Here is an 18,838-nt window from a genome sequence, read left to right as displayed (position 1 = left end):
GAAGATTAGAAGCCTTGATTCAAATCCTAAGGAACTGAAGACTTAACTAATTGAATGTTAGCTCCACTGGTGGGCGGTGTTTCCCACTTGTTCTCCTGTGTCCTTTTTCCATATTTTGCCTAATTGAAAAACCTGATATAAAGGTCTTGATGGAACCTGATTCTGTGGGACTGGGTCAAACAAGGATGCCGAAGGATCAATTGTGTCTTCATTTTCACTACGAATGCGTTTCGCTCCTCTATCGATATTAGGACTATTATCATTTACTGTGATTACTTCATCATGTTTATCTTTTGGTCTAATAATATTTTGTTGCTGAAATCAGGTTCCATCAAGACCTTTATATCAGGTTTTTCAATTAGGCAAAATATGGAAAAAGGACACAACAAAACCCAATGTTCAGGAGAACAAGTGGGAAACACCGCCCATCAGGGGAAGAGGGAGGGGCAAGGGAGAGGAAGGGGAAGGGGTTATTTCCAACATCAGTGATGACTAATGCAGGTCCTGAGGAAGTAGGTAGGGTGGTCAATTTATCTAGTAAAACTTTGAATACTGAAGAATTAGCTGTATTGAATAAAGTTTGTCCTTCGTTCCAACAAGTAGATACAATGCTTTCAAAACAAGAGTTGAATTGTTTAAATTCACTAGAAGACTTAAAATCATGGATATATTTTGTACCAAACCAGTTACAACTGACAATTCAATAGTAAAACCAATGAGTAAATGGGTGCCCATGGGTCCTCCGAATCCAATCATTCATACATTTGAAACACTACCAAAAGCTATGTTCAACAAGTACTCTTTGTTTGTTCTGCTGTAATATTTCACTTCCTGATCATACAACAGGAAGTCTATGAAATTGATATCTTCCCATGGGGTGTCAAATGTACACTGGTCTGAAGACTCTTCAACCAGTTTGATCTACCAGTATTCATCTTTTTTTTTCATCTACAGTTGTTGTTGTGTTTTGGACATTGAAGCGTGGGCCCTTGGTCGCTGTAAAAGATGGCACCTCCCACAGGGCGGAGCACAGAGAAATAGCTTTATTATACTGCAATGTAGATGGTAACCCGAGGATCGGGTGATGAGTCCAGCTAAGAGATGAGAAATCAGATGGTAATGCTCTGTCTGTAGGTTGCAGGGTGGAAAAGGCAGTTCCACAGTCTCACCAGGTCCCAAGAGGGAGATGGGCCCGGTAGTGGTCCGCAAAGCGGGGTAGGCCAAGAACCCAATCTCAGATGTAGAGGCCAATAGATCCGGTAGTGGTCCGCGGTGTGGGGTAGGCCGAGGATCTATGGAGAGAGAGATGAGACAATGCAAAGGTAGAACTGGAACGGCAGTACTCACTCTGATGCTGGTAGTTGATATAGGAGAGAATCCCCGAGGAGCAGAGGTCTCGGATGAACAAGGCCCCCAAGGAGCGGGTACTGTAGGCGTCCTAGTAATAGGTAGGCAACCCCAAAGGGTAGATAGCAGCGAGGCAAGGCCCCCGAGGAGAGGTACCTTAGGCGTCCTTGTTGGTAGCAGATAACCTCAGAAGGTAACGAGGAGCGAGGCAAGGCCCCATGGAGCTGGTACCTAAGTCATCCTGGAGTGAGCGTACACATAGCGGGAGCGTCTGGTAACGAGGAGAGATCAGCATGGAGGATTCCTTGCTAACTCGTAGAAGGATTTGTGAATGGAGATGAAATACCAGCGCTAGTGACGTCATGCGGTGGGGACGCCCCTGAGGTTCCCGCCATGACACATGTAAAGGATAGGACTGCGCGCGTGCCCTAGGTGACTCCTGGAGAAAGATGGCGAACGCAATCGCCCATGCCGGACCGGGGATGCCAGAGGGTTCGGTGAGGAGAAGCGGAGGCAGCCATCTTTCCGAAATGGACTGAGTCAGGCAGAAAAAAGGTGAGCAATAGAGGGCGCAGCCGTCTGAGACCTATGGGCGTCATAGTGGTAAATAGCATTTTTCCTGAAATGTTACTATGAACAACTTATAGTGTTGCCATTAAGAAATTATATATTTTAACAACTTTATTTAGGTCTGTAAGATCCTAATGCATTCTGAGTAAATCATTTTTCTTCTCTGTGATTACAAGATTATTCACCCAAGCTGTTGATTTTGTGATTATGCTAATCACACTCATTTGCTCCAGCTGGTCTAGTGTATCTTTCAGTTAACCAGTGATTGCCTATGCAATTTTTCTGCATACATAAACAATTAGTGGAACATCTGGATCAGTGTGGAAATTCTTCCAGTCTTGCAGACATAGATAAGGGGAAGCCACTTTCCAATTGTAAAAAAACAAGTGGTCATCGCATCTCAAAAAAGATATAGTTGCAATAGAGAAGGTACAGAGAAGTGCGACCAAAATGATAAGGGGAATGGAACAGCTCCCCTATGAGGAAAGGCTGAAGAGGTTAGGGCTATTCAGCTTGCAGAAGGGACGGCTGAGGGGAGATATGATGGAGGTCTTTAACCTTAGGTACCAACGTTCCACAAGTGGAACATTTTTTCATATACTTTTAATTACTTGCAAATTTTTTTATACCATATTTATACCATATGTGGGTCTAGTTAACTTAAGATATGTAAAAAGGGACATCAGGAAATAATTCCTTCAATGAGCAGGATCTAAAAGGTTAAAATAATGGGAGGCCTTGAATGAGTAAATGTGAATCAGTTATTTACACTTTCGGATAATAGAAGGACTAGGGGACATTCCATAAAGTTAGCATGTAGCACACTTAAAACTAATCATAGAAAATTCTTTTTCACTCAATGTACAATTAAGCTCTGGAATTTGTTGCCAGAGGATGTGGTTAGTGCAGTTAGTGTAGCTGGGTTTAAAAAAGGTTTGGATACATTCTTGGAGGTGAAGTCCATTAACCATAATACATTCAAAAAGAAACTAAAGACTTGGTTTTTCACACAAGCATTCCCGGAGAACTAAGAGCAGGAAGATTTACAATATCAGTATAGTCTCTGACAGTTTAGTTTTTTGACCCCCTTCCCCTCTATACATAAGTTCCTGAAGAGTTCGTTATTGAAACTTAATTAGTCATGATTGTTTCTGTAAGCTCCTCTAAGCTCATTTATGCTCCTTTAAGCTCCTTTATGCTCCTTTATGTTTCTCTGTTAATTGTTACAATGTAAGCCGCCCACGAGGCGACAGTTTTACTTCCTTGTACACCGGTGTGATATGTATATTATACAGGAACATCGGTATATAAAAACTAAAAATAAATAAATAAATAAATAAATATAAATAAACTGCTATTAATCAAGTTGACTTAGGGAATGGCCTCTGCTATTACTGGCATCAGTAGCATGGGATCTTCTTAATGTTTGGGTAATTGCCAGGTTCTTGTGTCCTGGTTTAGCCTCTGTTAGAAACAGGATGGTGGGCTTGATGGACCCTTGGTATGACCCAGCATGGCAATTTCTTATGTTGTTACTCCACTCTGTGTTCTGAATCCTCTTATTTTCCCCTCACTGCTTGCCCTGCATCCCCCTACCACTTGTGCAAAGTCATCCTCTTTCTCCCCCACCCACCCCCTGCCCAGCAGTGGGAGTCCTATCTCCCCCACCTCCTGCAGGGCCAGGGCTACCTCTGGGTAAACTAGGTGGTCACCTAGAGTGCCGACCCTTAGGGGGAGCCAAAACCTCCAGGGTGACCCCTATGCTGGTCAAAGATAGAGGACAGGCAAGGTGGAAGACAAGAAAAAGAGGCCCGGATGGAGCCCATCACACCCGCAGCTGAAGATTAGCAGGAGAGAGGCCTGGGAGGGCTGTGGATGGAGTCCATTCTACCCGCAGCTGAAAACAGGATGGAGAGACCCGTGGCTGAAGACAAGAAGGAAAGAGGGCAGAGTGAGAGAAATGGATTGAGGCTGAAGGAGGAAGTTCTGCTGTTGCTTGACATGTGCTTGGGGAGGAGGGGATTTGTTTGAGTAAAATAGCATGGGTGTGTAATTGAAAGCATTTATGTGTGTGTTTGGGTTCTGGTGTGTTTGTGATTCAAAGCATGTGTGAGAGCATGGGGAGTGAGTGAAATAGCATGCGTGTGATTGAGAGCATGTGTGGCGAGAGTGTGTGCTATTGAGAGCATGGGTTAGTGAGTAAAATAGTATGTGTGCGGTGTGTGTGATTGAGAGCAGGTGTGCTTGTGATTTAAAGCAAGTGTGGAGAGTGGTGGGAATACCCTTGGAGGCCCCTCTGATGACATCATTATCTCAGCTCTGTAAAGGAATGAGACAGAGACCCCTCCAGCGCCTAGGCCGACTCCATCAGAGTAGTGCTTTGCCTTTGTGAATTCCTAGTTTCTGATACCCGCTGTGTATTCCTGAGTTCCTGTTCCTGGTTCCATTTGACAGTCTGGTTTGTGCTGAGTTCTTATCTTCATGGTCAGTCTCCACCTCATCTGTCTTTCAGCATATTTCCGTCCTGCTCCTGTGATCCTTGAGCTTCTCGTCCTCCTCTTTGTTTCTCATATTCTCAGATTGGACTTCTGGCTTGACCCTGGATTGGACCTTGACGCTGATTGACCTCTACCTGCCTCTGACCACTGCCTGAACCATAACTGTGAATTCTTCCTGCCTCTGATCACAGCTTGTAACCTGACCGTGTCTGGCCTTCCACCTGCTCTGACCTTCGTTCGACCACTGCCTCCACTTTCCTCACTGTGCTGGCCTGCCACATCTCCTATATAACAGATCTTCATCTCCACAGAGGCCCTCACCTAAGTCCAGCCGGCCCCGGCATCTGAGGGCTCAACCTAAGGGGAACGTGTTCTGGTATCGTTGAAGCTCCAGTTGGGTCTCTGCTTCAGCTAGTTCTGCTGTTGACAGTGGCGACCTGCAGGGCACCTCCGTGCAGATTGTGCCAACTCGCTTTGGCCTAAGGGTCCATGCCCCGCAAACACCCCCCCCCCTCCTTTTTGTTCCCTGAGGAGAGGGGGAGAACAAGAGAGGAGAAGGGGCTGGATTAAGAAGGGTTCTTTTTTGCTTTGCATTGTGCTCTGTCTAATCCATGCTCACATCCACCCCATCCAATCCCTTGCATGTTGCCTGGGAGGAGGGGGGCTGGAGTAAGAAGCATAGAACTTATCTCTGTTGTCTGAGATTTTACAGTCATTGGGGCACAGGTTTGTGTGCTTATACCCATTGGTAAAAGCAACCTTGCTGATGACACCCAGGGTAGCCACCCCCTTGCCTCCCCACCAAGTCCCAGCTCTGCCTCTCAGAACTGGCAAAATAAGATTCTTTTACTTCATTACTCCTATTTTAGTTCATGCCTGATCCTAGCAAATTGAACAGGTAGTTTAGAAGCTCCTTCCCAAATATTACAATTCTGGTTTCTCTGATCCACTTTTGATTATATACTTAAAGTCCCATTAGGCACACCTTTGTCCAGATGAATAAAATATATTTCTTACTTCTCAGTTCAATCTCCTCACAGTCTTTACTGATACCTGAAGATTATCTCTCCATTCCTCTCTTCTCTATCCAGGTGATTAATGGTTAACACTGGATAGGTGCCACTGGTTTCCTCTGAAATCCAACTCCTTCTTTTCCCAGGAGTGACTGAAGTCATTCCTTCAGTAACCTTTGAAAAGTTTATTGAGTCTCTGTGGATGAGAAACTCCTGATCTCTCCTAAAAGGATCTTCTGAGTTCCTGAGTCTGAAGGCAACTCAGATAAATGAGAAAAATAAAACCAGTTTTCAAAAGTAATCCAAATTGAGGAAAGAAGGGTGGATAGAACTTCTTCCTCCAAACATAAGGGTTAAAGCTGGACTCTTTAAGAGGGCAAAATGTACCTGTTTTCTGTTCCATATCCAAGTTTCTTTCCAAGAAACCCAAAGGTCCTTTTCCCACAAAACAGAGGAGCAAGCATGGTAGCATGCTATCTATAGATAGGGCAACTCAAAAATCTACACCTCAAAATGGTGCCTAGGAATTTTATACACTAAGTCTTCACCATTTTCTCCCACATGAGGGAGCTATAGCCCAAGTAAATCTAGCTCTTTTTCGCTCCCCACTTAGGAGATAATTTTCAAAGGAGTTATGCATGTAAATCTAACAACTAATATCAGTTGAAACTACCAGTATATCATCACTTTGTCCATATTTATCTAATTTCATTGGCCATAGCCAATGCAGAAGTCTCGGTACTGAAATGTTCTGAAACTTGACTGACGTGGATGTAATGCCTGTTATGGCTCTGGTCCTGGTGGAGTGTGGGGAACACCCACCTCCGGAGTGGCACAGGATGGTAGAGCAAGGTTTGGAGCAAGGCTTGGGCAGACTGGTGAGGCTGGAGCAAGGCTTGGATAGTATGGTATTGTTTGGAAAAAGGCTTGGATAGCCTGGCAAAGCTTAGAACAGGCCCTGAACAGTCCAGTACAGTGGAAGCAAGGCTTGGACATGTTGGTAAGGCTAGAACCAAAGCTTGGACTGGAAGGAAATGCAGGTAAGATTGGAACTCAGGAACCATGTGCAGGTAAGACTGGGGCTCAGGCTGGGACAAGAACGGACTAAGATAGGACATGACAGGACAAGACAAGGACAGCTCAGAACATGGAACATAAAGCCCGAATGCAGCAATACAGGGAGAGGTCCAAAGAGGCCATAGAGGTAAGCATGGCCTGGATAGGCCAGAGGTCAGGACTAGGCCTAGATAGGCCACAAAGCAAGGAAGAGAGCCAGAAGGCCCTAAGGACACAAGGCAAGACTAGATGGCCACAAGGCAAGACAAGACTTGGAGCAGAGGTCAGAAGGCCCAGAGGCCACAAGACAAAGCAAGGATAGGTCTGAGAAGGCCGTGTGGCAAAGGGGCTAGGGCAAGGAGCCAATAGAGACTTGATGCAGAAGCATCAAAACAGGGACAGACAGGATTAAGTAGCACTGGAGTCTGGGTGTGGTGCATGCAGAAAGGAGGGGCCTGGCCAACCTAGAAAGTATGCTTGTGAAGGTCCCCTAGTGAATCGGAGGCTGCAAGACAGGTTGAGGTATGATACCAGGGATGAGGTAGTAACATTTCAGAGGTTGGTAGGGAGGTGTCTTTGACAGGGTACAGTGAGGCTGCATAGCAGCTGAAGTCGTAACAAATGCATTGACTTTTCTGGCAAAATCACTCAATTGTGTAAATAACTTTTTCAATCACTTTCATCAAGAAAGGAATATTAGATATTGGGGTGCGATCATTTTTTTGGGTTAGAGGGTTCAAGTAATTGTTTTCTTAAAAATAGGACGAACTAATGATAATTTTAAGGGAGAAGAAATATTGCTTTAGTAAGACAAGCATTCATCATGGTCATAAGAGGTTTGGCAAGACCAAACTCCTTCTCTTTGATCAACACTGGTGGCATAGGGTTCAATTTGGAGGAAGAATTATTCATTGCAGAAAGAACTTTTCCATACCAAAAACTACTACAGGATTAAATGTTTTCCAATAAGCTTGATCTGTCAGATCTCCATCTCCAGTGGCGATATCTTCACCTTCAGTAAGACCAATACCTGTGGTAGCTATAACTGACAACAGGGTCCCTATTGTTCTTAAATGTGTTGGTAGTATCAAAAGAACATTAAATATCAATTATCTTTTGCTGGAAGGCAATTAGCTAAGCTATCTGATGAAAGTATAGAAAAATCACTATCAGAAGTATCCATATTAAAAAGTGTTTTAGCCTACTTACAGCTAATTTGTTATTTAGGAATATACTTTTTCTTGGCCTTTTTAATCTGACATAAAAAAATGTAATAGCCAATTTACAAGACTCAATATCTGCTACTGATTTATTCTTACGCCATTTTCTTTCAGAGTGCCAACTTGTTAAGCAAAAATCCAACCTTGATGAAACTAAGGGTTCCCATTTCCTTTTATGTTAACATATTTCAAAGGGGCAACCATATTCAATGCATTTTCTAGGAGAGTATTCCACTCTTTTTAATTTGTCTGTCTAAAGGTAATTCTGCAAAATCAGAGGGAAACAGAGTTAGCTGGTGAGCCAGAAATGCCTTATCAATATCCTAAATAGTACAACTAGATTTTACAAAATTGTACCTCATTTCTGTCTGAAAAGTTGAAGAAACTGAAAAGGTTAGCAGAACATGATCAGACCAGGAGACAGATAAAACAGAGGAGGGACAATGCCATCTAATAAGATCTTTATTAATGACAAGATTTAAGGTGTGTGCTCCACAATGCATATGTCCCAAAACATGTTATTATTAAAGCCTAATCTAATAGCAAATGTGCAAACTCCAAATCTGCTGAAGTAATTGGATTGTCGAAATGGACATTAAAGTCACCTAATATAATTAGATGCTTGTACTTAGCAACACATTCTGCAAATAAGTCTAAAGTCTTAGGGGTAGATTTTTAAAGTTATGCACGGGCGTAGATTTGTTTGCAACCCGGCGCGAACAAATCTACGCCCGATTTTATAACATGCGTGCGCTGCTGCGCGCGCATGTTATAAATCCAGGGTCGGCGCGCGCAGGGGGTGCACAATTGTGCAACTTGCGCGTGCCGAGCCGAGGCAGCCTGCCTCCGTTCCCCTCCGAGGCCGCTCTGAAATCGGAGCGGCTTCGGAGGGAACTTTTTTCCATCCCCCCTACCTTTGTTCAAAAAGTTACGCCTGCCTGAGGCGCCCCATTCCCCGGCCCAGGGGCTGGTTTGGAGGCCTCGGCCACGCCCCCGGAATGCCCCCGGGCTGATAACATGCCAACTGCCCCCCAAGCAAAGCCTCAGGACTTACGTGCATCCCAGGGCTTTGCACGTGCTGGCGGCCTATGCAACATAGGCATGCAAGTCCCCTGCAAGCGTAAATCCAGCTGGATTTATGCGCGCAGAGCTTTTAAAATCTGCCCCTTAGCATGAGAGGGCCTCAACCAATCAGGTGGATTATAAATCACCAATATTCAACAAGCAAAATCCAATTGCACTTTAGCTAACAGGGTTCAATCCAAAATAAAGGTATCAATTCCACTTCTACAATCTTTAAGAAACTAGAGAAAAGTAAAGCCACCCCAACTACTCTCCTCCCTTCCCTATTTTTAAAGAAAAAGGAGTAATCAGATGGGTATAAGGAAAGAAAACAAAAATTGTCTCCATTTATCAGCCAGGTTTCACTGAGTGTAAATATCTGAATCTTATGTTCCAAAACAGAAATCATAAACCATGGCCCAGATCTGAATTAAGGGTGCTTACTGCTAGGGCGCTGAAATACTCCAGAGGAGCCATCGGTGGATCCCATACTGCTGATGGCGAAGAGAAAAGAGAGAGGCCTGGCCCAGAGGCACCATTGGTGGACCCCATCCTGCCAACAGAGCTGGGCTGGATATATTTATTTGGCGCATTAGGAAAACCTTTGATCATGTACCCCCCCCCCCCCCTCCAATTTACCTATTGGTGGCAGTATTGTTATCCTCCTCTGGGCTTCATGCTGGTGGGATTTTGCCCCCAAATAAATGTTGGCATTCTAGGTAACCACATGGTTTGCCTAATAGTAACACTGGCCCTGAAAAAGAGAGTGCAGGTTCAGCACCCTACAAGAGGTTTGAGAGAGAGGGAACCTGTATGTTTGTGTGTGTGTGTGTGTGTGTGAGTGAAGGAACTTGTGTGAGAGAGACAGCATATGTGTATGTGAGAAAAGAAGCTTGTGTGACAGAAGGAGAGCATGAGTGTGTGTGTGTGTGTGAGTGAAGGAACTTGTGTGAGAGAGACAGCATATGTGTATGTGAGAAAAGGAGCTTGTGTGACAGAAGGAGAGCATGAGTGTGTGTGTGTGTGAGGGAGCCTGTCTGAAGGAAGAAGTGTATATGTGTGAGAAACAGCATGTGAGTGTGTGTGTGTGTGTGTGTTTATGTGTATGTATGTGTGTGAGAGAGAGTGTACCTGTATGAAAGGAGCATGTGTGTGTCAGAGGGAGCCTTGAGGAGAGTGTGTGTGGGGGGGGGGGTGTGTGTGTGTGAGAGAGAGCATGCATGTGGATAGATGAGAAGAGGAGCATAAGGGTAAGAGGGAGAGAGAAAGGAGCATGCGTGTTAGAACATGTGTGTTTATATAAAGAGACAAAAGAGAGTTTGTGCATCCTCCATCCCTCTTCCTCCCCACTAATCATTGACAATCTCTGGGTGACTGAAAATCATAAATTCCCAGTTATGGAGAGCCGGGGATTTTTAAAATCCTTAGTTTTAATTATTGGGAGTTATTTGATGCATCTGCTGTTGTGAAATATTTTATTAGTGTTTGGGGACATATTTAAAAAATGTTATGAGATTTTAATTATTGAATGTTCAATTTATCAGCTGTCTGAAATATTCTTCTTATAAGCATGGTTTTATTATGCTTCATATTTCTTGATTTTAATGTTTTCTTTATGAGGAATGGTCAGAGCTTCAGCAGAAGAGGAGAAAATCCCCTAAGGAGAAAAGAAGGGAAGGAGGAGAGCCTGGGAAAGATGAGGGAAGACTGAGTGAGGGATAAGAAACAGGAGTTGAGGGATGGAAAATTGTGGGAGAGAGAGAGGTGGGAGGAGAGACTAAAGCAGAAAGGAATGAGAGATGAGCAGGGAGAGATGGAAGATTGTAAGTGAAAACAAATAGAGGGGAGAGACTACCAGAAAGAGGGGAAAAGAATAGACTATGGAATGGAAGTAGGTAAAAGGAGAAATAGCGTCTTTGAGAGGGGAGAGACAGGCAGTAGTGAAACAGTGGGGTAAACAGAGAAGAGAGAGTGGGAGAAAAAAAGAAATAAAATTGAAGAAATAAGAAATGGAGAGAAATGGAAAAAACTACTCAAATGTATGCATAAGAACAGAAATAATATTTTTTAAAGGAAAATTTTAAAAAATTGAAATTTTCAATAGAATAATGTTTATTTAAGTGCTGTTGCTAGATATACCTCACTGTTATTTTTACTTTTGCTGTACAACATTGTGGATTTGGCTTCTTGTTGTTTAGGGGGTTAAATATATTTAATTGAGTTCTGAACATTTCCAAATGGATTTATTTTTTATTGTATTTTTGGCTGAGCAATTTCCTTACCAACTGCAAACCTATTTCTGCAACATACAGAGTCTAGATTATTGCATTTTCAAGTTCAGTTTTTGTCTGTGTGTGTTCTGTATATATGATTAAGGAGAGGGTTAGTTTGTGTACAGATCTACAGCAGCTTTGGTTTGTTCTGTTTTCCCTAATACGAGGTATATTGGTATTTTAGGGCCTGGTGCAATATTTTCAGTGATGTCTTTTCATAGGTAGGGTTGTTACTGTTGAAGTGCTGGCAGTTAGTTTTGTTTTGGTATGTGAACCGTAAAGATGGATTTTGTCTAGATAACGGTATATAAAAACTGTTTAAATAAATAATAAATAAATATTGTAATATACTTTGAAAAAGATCATGTAAGTATCCTTTGTGAGTGAGTGACTAATTACTATCCTGTTCAGAGTGTCAGAAAAACTGTGAAATGTAATGTTACACTTAGTACATATAATAAATCCATTATTTTGAATTGAAATAAGTAATGCTATCCTGTTTGAAGTGTTTTGGGAGGTGCCAAATTATTAGCCTACCCTGGGTGCCAACTTGTCTAGCCTGCCTTCCCTTGGGATATTTAGAACCAAGGGAACAGACCACAGGTACAGACCAAGGGAACAGACCACAGGTAAAATAAAATGATTTTAAGTTGAAGGTTTACTTGTTACACACTGGGCGTAAATTAAAACTGGAGGTCTAGCACCTTTTCCTGGTTTATTGTATTGGAAATCTGTCTAAAACAGCCAAAAACAATATTTTCAGGAATTGTAGACATAACAAGAATTCAAAGAAAGTATAAAAAGTTAGAAAACCTTAAACAAAACAAAAAAAAATCCATAAAGTAAAGACGCACAAGCATAGTGCCCCCTACCCCAGATGCACAAAGAAATGCACTAAGGGACAGGCGCGTAGGTGTGGCCCGCCTACGTGCCACTCCCTCTTAAGGGAACCTGCCAGCAGTCAGATGGTAAGTCAGCACTGGGAGTATGTCCAAACTGGGGGGTGGGGGTTTGCAAGCCAGTATCTCCCACAGGAAAGCAGCAGAAAGAAACAGTAATTGGGGAAATAGCCATTACTTATCACTGCACGATGGCAGCATGGGATCTATTTACTGTTTGGGTTCCTAGATTGGCCACTGTTGGAAACAGGATTCTGGGCTTGATAGACCCTCGGTCTGACCAAGTATGGCAGGATCATAGGTTCTTATACTGAGAATGGAAGGGCCGACAAATCTCTGGCTGGCTAGGGCAAGTAACTGCTCGAATTCTTTGCTCTGTCTTTAGGATTGTTTTCATAATGTTTTCTTCAGAGGACAGCGTTAATGCTTTTTGGAGTGCACACCTTCTGCCATGCTGCCTTTTCTTTGAGTGTGCGGTCGTTCCTCTCCGCTTCACTTCTTTCGTTGTCCATCCAAAGTACATCACATGGAGCCCAATCCCTCTGTGCCCCTTTTAGGGTTGCAACTGCTGCTTTGTGCAGGTTACCCCATGCTTTCCAGGAAGCACAATGTAGCCATATCGCTGCTGCCTTGGGCTGCAAACTGTCACTCAGCAAAAGCTGCCCAGTGCTTCATTTGCAATCTCTTGCCACTAGGATTAATCACATGATTTAGTCCTAATAATCACAGCAGTTCCGAAGGACACGAACAACATTAACCTACATCTTGGATGCAAACTTTCTATGCAGATCTTATCTGAACTACATATAAATAGTATAGCACTATATATTAGAAAGGAGAAAGTCATTTGCAGGCCCCAGAAGAGCCTTTATCTCTATTAAACATGGGCTCTGTCAACATGCTAAAACTGAAGTTCAAATAAATTCTATTACACTGAACTAGCATTTCTTTGAAAAAGTTACACTTGAAATGCCACCCCCAGGACACATAATCTGTCCTTTCTGCACAGAAACAAAATCCACATTTATTTTCTTAATGTCATAAATTTAATAGAAAATTCTTGTCTGATGCAGCAACAGGGAATACTTTGGAGCTGACAGAATGGCTAATAATGTTGAGAACTACTGCACCATTTTCTCTCAATCTGTCTGACTTCTCCTGCAATGGCAAAAGCCTATTTTAATTTTGAAAATAGTAATAAAGTAGCACCACTGAACTGCAGCAGCTAGGAAGGAACAAAGCATGGCACAGCTGATGACATTGTGTTATTTAAATGCATGAAAACCATTCCCCCAAAAATGGAGGCTGTCATCAGCTATGCAACAATTTTGTTTTTAAAGCAGGCCTCCTGTGAATAAAGTCATTTTGGAAACCTGAGACCTACATTTTGCATAAATGAAGCTACGCTATGTTTTATGTGTTGCGCACGGAGGTGGACCCTTGTCCTGGAGCAGTGGAGAACGGCTCCCTGGTAGGGACCAGGAAGCACCCTCCTCCAGGGGGCGGAGCACTGGAGGAGACAGAGGCTAGGATGAGCTTCACCACTGGAAGCCCGCGGTCCCCCCGGGTGGAGCCCGTAGGGACCCAGGCCGCTTGGACTTAGGTGGGCCTCGCAGGGTCTCTTGGAGACGCAGTAGACAGGCGTGCCCAAGGACAGCAAGGGAGCGAGGTTGGACTCGAGGCTGTAGGTCTGATGGAGCAAGGAAGACCAGAACAGCGTAGGCGATGACAAGGCAAGGGACAGAGCCAGAATCAGAAGAAGTGGTCAATGGCAGCCAAGGTCAGGGTCTGAGGATAAGTCCGAGGAGTAGTCAACGCAGCAGGGGTCAGGTTCCGGAGGTCAGACTAGGTCACAAAGCAGGCAGAGGTCAGTATCCAGGCAGCAGACAGAATGGTCAAGGAACCATGCCGAGGCCTGGAGGAACTCATGGCTGCCGCTGGGGAGGCCAACCCATGACCTGCAGAGGAGCTAACGAGATGAGCAGGCCCATGCGCGGGTCAGTACCAGAGAGACAGTCCGGGGGTACTACCTGGGGAGACGGGAAAGAAGGACACTGGAACAGAAGGACGCTGGAACGAGACTGGAGCAAGACTGTGAACGCGGAGACAAACTAGTACACTTAAAGTGCCGACCTGATTTATTTATTTTATTTATTTATGGATTCTTTTATACCGAGGTACGTATAGCAATACATCACCTCGGTTTACAGTGAAACAATAAATTAGCAACCAGCTTTACATATAACAGTTTAAACACAGTAAACGATAAACAGAAAGGTCTTAACATAAAATGCTAACTTCATTAACAATAAAACTATTAATTAATAATATTTAGGTATAACGCGGGAGCAAATTAACTGTAAGGGCAAAACTAAAGTCATATAAGTGCAGGCAGGAACTTCCTTATATTGAGCATTCAATCAGGGTGCGCCGCAGAGCTAGGACCCGCCCCTGGCCCTACAAGAGACCTGGCGGAGCGCGCGTGCACGTAGGGGCGTGGCCAATGCTACTGGAGATGCCGAACTCCGGTGTGAGGCCTGGTGTGTAGTGGAAGGCCCGGCGACTGCCGCCGCGGGATGCCGAGGCCTGGAGGAACTCGTGGCTGCCGCTGGGGAGGCAAACCCGTGACCTGCAGAGGAGCTAACGAGATGAGCAGGCCCATGCGCAGGGCAGGTGCGGACAGGGCGCGTAACATTATGAGCAAGGCCCCCTGTTTCCTAGAGTAATTCAGGGCAGATTCTGTGGCAGGGGTTAGAAAAACTCCGTAATAAATTTTGTGTATATTTACATATATATTTAGTTTACTTAATATGACTATCATTTGTTATTGATAAAATATTTTTCCAAATTTATTTGTATAAATCTGGTTACATTTCCATCATTAGTTTTTATTTTATTTAATTCTCCATTTTGTTACGCGCCCCGCCTGCAGCCGTCCTGCACACGGGACCGCTCATCTGCATAGTTCCTCAGTGGGTCCTGGGACTACCTCCCTCGCGGTGGTTGCTAGGCCCCAGCGGTCCGCGGCGGCAGTCGTCGGGCCTTCCACTGCGCGCCAGGCCTCATGCTGAGGTTCGGCGTTTTCCTCCATGCTAGCCAGGCCCATACGCACGCGCGGCCTGCCCCGAGACTTGTAGGGCCGAGGGCGGGACCGGGTTCTGCGGCGCACCCTGACTGAGCTACGATATAAGGAAGTTTCTGATTGCACTTCCTTGCCTTGGCAATCGGGTTAGTACTCTGCTAGATTGTCCTTCTGTTCCAGTTCCAGTTCCGTTCCTGACCTGTTCCTGTATCCTCGTCCCTGAGTCCAGTCTGTTCCTATATTCGTCTATCTGCCTTCCCAGGTAGTACCCTTGGACTGACTTCGGTTACTGACCTCGGCTTGTCCTTGACCTGTCTGCCTGCCTGCGCCTGTCTACGACCCTCGCTAGTTCCTGACTCGTCTGCCTGCTGCCTGCCTCAAGGACCTCAGCCTGTTCCTGATCTACTCGTCTGATGCCGCCTGCCTCAAGGACCTCTGCTTGCCTCTGACTACATCTGACCTCTGGTATCTGACCCTTGCTTCGGTGACCACTCCTCGGACTGATCTATGGACATTGACCTTTCGCCTGCCTGACCACGCTTCCAGATTCTGGCTCTGTTCCTCGCCTTGTCGTCACCAACTCTGTTCTGGTTCTCCTTGCTCCAGCTCGAACCTGACCGCGCTCCTTCTCTATCTGTGGGCACACTGGACTATCACTCTCCCAGGAGACCCTACGAGGCCCAACTAAGTCCAAGCGGCCCGGGTCCCTAAGGGCTCCTCCCGGGGGAACCTCGGGCTTCCAGTGGTGAAGCTCTACCTAGCCTCTGTCTCCTTCAGTGCTTCGCCCCCTGGGGCCAGTTACCTCCTGTTCCCTTTCAGGAGCCATTCCATCCTTGCCCCAGGCCAAGGGTCCACCCCCGAGCGCAACACATTTCATGTGTCTATTTTTTTTTTTAATGCAATTTCCAAAAATTATCAAGAAAACATCTTGGATTTGAAAAGGGAAAGAAAGAAAAAGCAAATACAATACACAGTCAAAAATAAGAAAAAAATCAATTCTTCTATACCAACAGTCCACAATATAGGCTAAAGTACGAAAAATCACTCCATATACAGAAAAAAACCACTGCAAATTATGAAGTAGAGAAAAACAGCAGGCATTATACATCAATAGGGCACTCAGGTATCTGGAGGAAGATCAGATTGAGCTGCACTACTATTCTCAGCTTGCAGTATAGGCTTGTCACAAAGAAAAAAAGTTAGTTGAGTTGGAACAAAAAATACATAAGAACTACCTATCGGGCCGATACAGTAAAGTCCCGGGAGAGCGGGTGAATGCCCGCTCTCCCGGCGCGCGCACAGGCCACTCTCCTGTACGCGTGATTCTGTATTTAAATGAGGCCCGGCAGTAAAAGCAGGCAAAAGGAGGCGCTAGGGACACTAGTGTGTCCCTAGCGCCTCCTTTTGGACCGGAGCGGCGGCTGTCAGCGGGTTTGACAGCTGACGCTTTATTTTGCCGGCGTCGGTTCTTGAGCCTGCTGACAGCCACGGGCTCGGAAACTGGACGCCGGCAAAATTGAGCGTCCGGTTTTCAACCCGACAGCCGCGGGCCGACTTCAAATTTTTTTTTTTTCCTTTTTTTACCCTTCGGGACCTCCGAAATAATATCGCCATGATATTAAGTCAGAGGGTGCACAGAAAAGCAGTTTTTACTGCTTTTCTGTGCACTTTCCCTGTGCCCGAAGAAATTAGTGCCTACCTTTGGCTAGGCGCTAATTTCTGAAAGCAAAATGTGCGGCTTGGCTGCACATTTTGTTTTCTGAATCGCGCAGGAATACCTAATAGGGCCATCAACATGCATTTGCATGTTGCAGGCGCTATTAGGTTCGGGGGATTGGACTCGTGTTTTCGGCCTCTTACTGAATAAGGGGTAACGCTAGCGTGTCGAAAACGCGCGTCCAATGGCGGGTTAACAATGCGCTCCGTTGGAGCGCACTGTACTGTATTGGCCATGTGTCTATTTTAAAATTTGAATTTCATTTTCTCTCTGCAGTCATTTTTTCCCAAATGTGCCTCGTCTCATACCTCCCATTCATCCATTCTCTCTCTAATTTCCCCTATTTTCTCCCTTCTCTCTCCTCCTTCCATATTTTCCTCTCCATGCTTCTGATCTCTTCTCCTCTCACTTCTCCCTCTCATGCATTCTCTTCCTCCCTCCATGCCCCCAAGGCTCCCACCATGAAGTGCTTAAGACTGGCCCGTGTGTGCGCGCGCGTAAGTGATCCCGAAGGTAAGATGGCGGTTGGCAGCGCCCACGCCGTCCCGGGGACGCCAGGCAGGTCGGCGGTCGCTAGCAGAGGTGCCACTTTCCCCAACGGTTGTTGCGACCATCGGTCTTCAATGGCTTCACCCCGCCTACCTCTCACTGCTTGCGGCTCCTCCTGCTCACCTCGGACTACTAGCTACCGTGGCGACTGTTCACCATCCTCTCTGGCGTCCCCGGAACGGCTTTGGTGCTGCCTCCCGCCATGCTTCTCCAAGGTACCTTAGGGTGCGCGCGTGCACGCCGCCCTCATCTTTATTTCCTCGTTGGCGCGAACCTCAGGGGCGTCCCCCTGATATGATGTCACGCTGACCGGATATTTAAGTCTACAGTATTTGCTAGCTCATTGAGTTAGCAATGGTAACTCTACGGATGGGATTCGCTCTCCGTACCGAAGCTGCTCTGCCACTCCAGCGCTATCTGGAACTCTTACACACTTCGGAGTTGCTAACTGGGTACCCGCTCCTCGGGGGCCTCTTCTGCTTCTTTCAGGTGCTATCAGGAAATTGGTATTCGCTCCTCGAGGGCCCATGTTCCCTGAGTCGCTGCCTGCATCTTCAAACCTTTCTACTTGGAAGACTTCACTAACAATTTCCATCTGTGAGTACAACTACCATCTATTCCACAGTACTGCTTCACTGGAACCAGGTGCTCGCTCCTCGATGGCCTGCCCTCTGTTCTGGTGCCAGACCTCTCGTCTAGTGGAATCTCTGTTACTGCTACGTGAGTACAATACAACTGAGTCTCTCTGCTCTAAGGGATCAGGTACTCGCTCCTTGAGGGCCTGCTCTCCCTGTCTCGGAGCTTCTCCTAATTCTACTTGGGACTCTGAATGCTTCTTATTGCATACTCATAACTCTCAGTCTCTTTCCACTACAGCACTACCTAGCAGAGGACTCGCTGTTCCAGCGTTCTGTGGGAGACTTGCCCAGCCAGGCTCAACTTCCACTACTCACTACTGCCCCCTCTGGTGGCTTCCAAAACTGTTTAATAAAAGATTCAAATCTGTGTCTGTGTGTCCAGAGTCTAGCCTGACACTGTGGTCCCTCATGGGACTGCCCCCTGTGGGTGTGGTCAGCTGCTAGTGTCCAAGGATGCACCCAAACATCAATAACCATAACAACGGTGTCAATGCTGCAAAGAAAGAGGTGAGCATTAGTGGTCGCAGCAGTCTGCGACCAACGGGCATAATAGGAGTTCACTCCAGAGCCATTGACCTCCTGCAAGAGAAGCAAACGAGCGAGCCACCAGGGAACAAGAAATGATCTGCAAGGTCATTGCCATGCATCAATGCTTGCTTTAGGATAGTCTCAATCCTTCTATCATGTGCATCCTTCAAGGTCGCTCCTCCTTCCACGGGAATAGTGGTCCACTTGGAGACTGCACACACAAGTGCAGCTACCTTCGAAAAACAGAAATGCTCTGTTGCCACTGGATCCAAAGGGTATTGGCCTTCCAAAACTCAACCCCCCTTTGAATATAGCCTCTGGGGTACCCCACACAAGATCAATCAATTCTTGAATGGCCTCCATCTCTTCGTCTCAGACACAGCGCC

The sequence above is a fragment of the Rhinatrema bivittatum genome, chromosome 1 (assembly GCF_901001135.1).
Source record: "Rhinatrema bivittatum chromosome 1, aRhiBiv1.1, whole genome shotgun sequence".
Lineage (NCBI taxonomy): Eukaryota > Metazoa > Chordata > Amphibia > Gymnophiona > Rhinatrematidae > Rhinatrema > Rhinatrema bivittatum.
The sequence above is the reverse complement of the archived record's forward strand: the minus strand, read 5'-3'. Positions refer to the sequence as shown.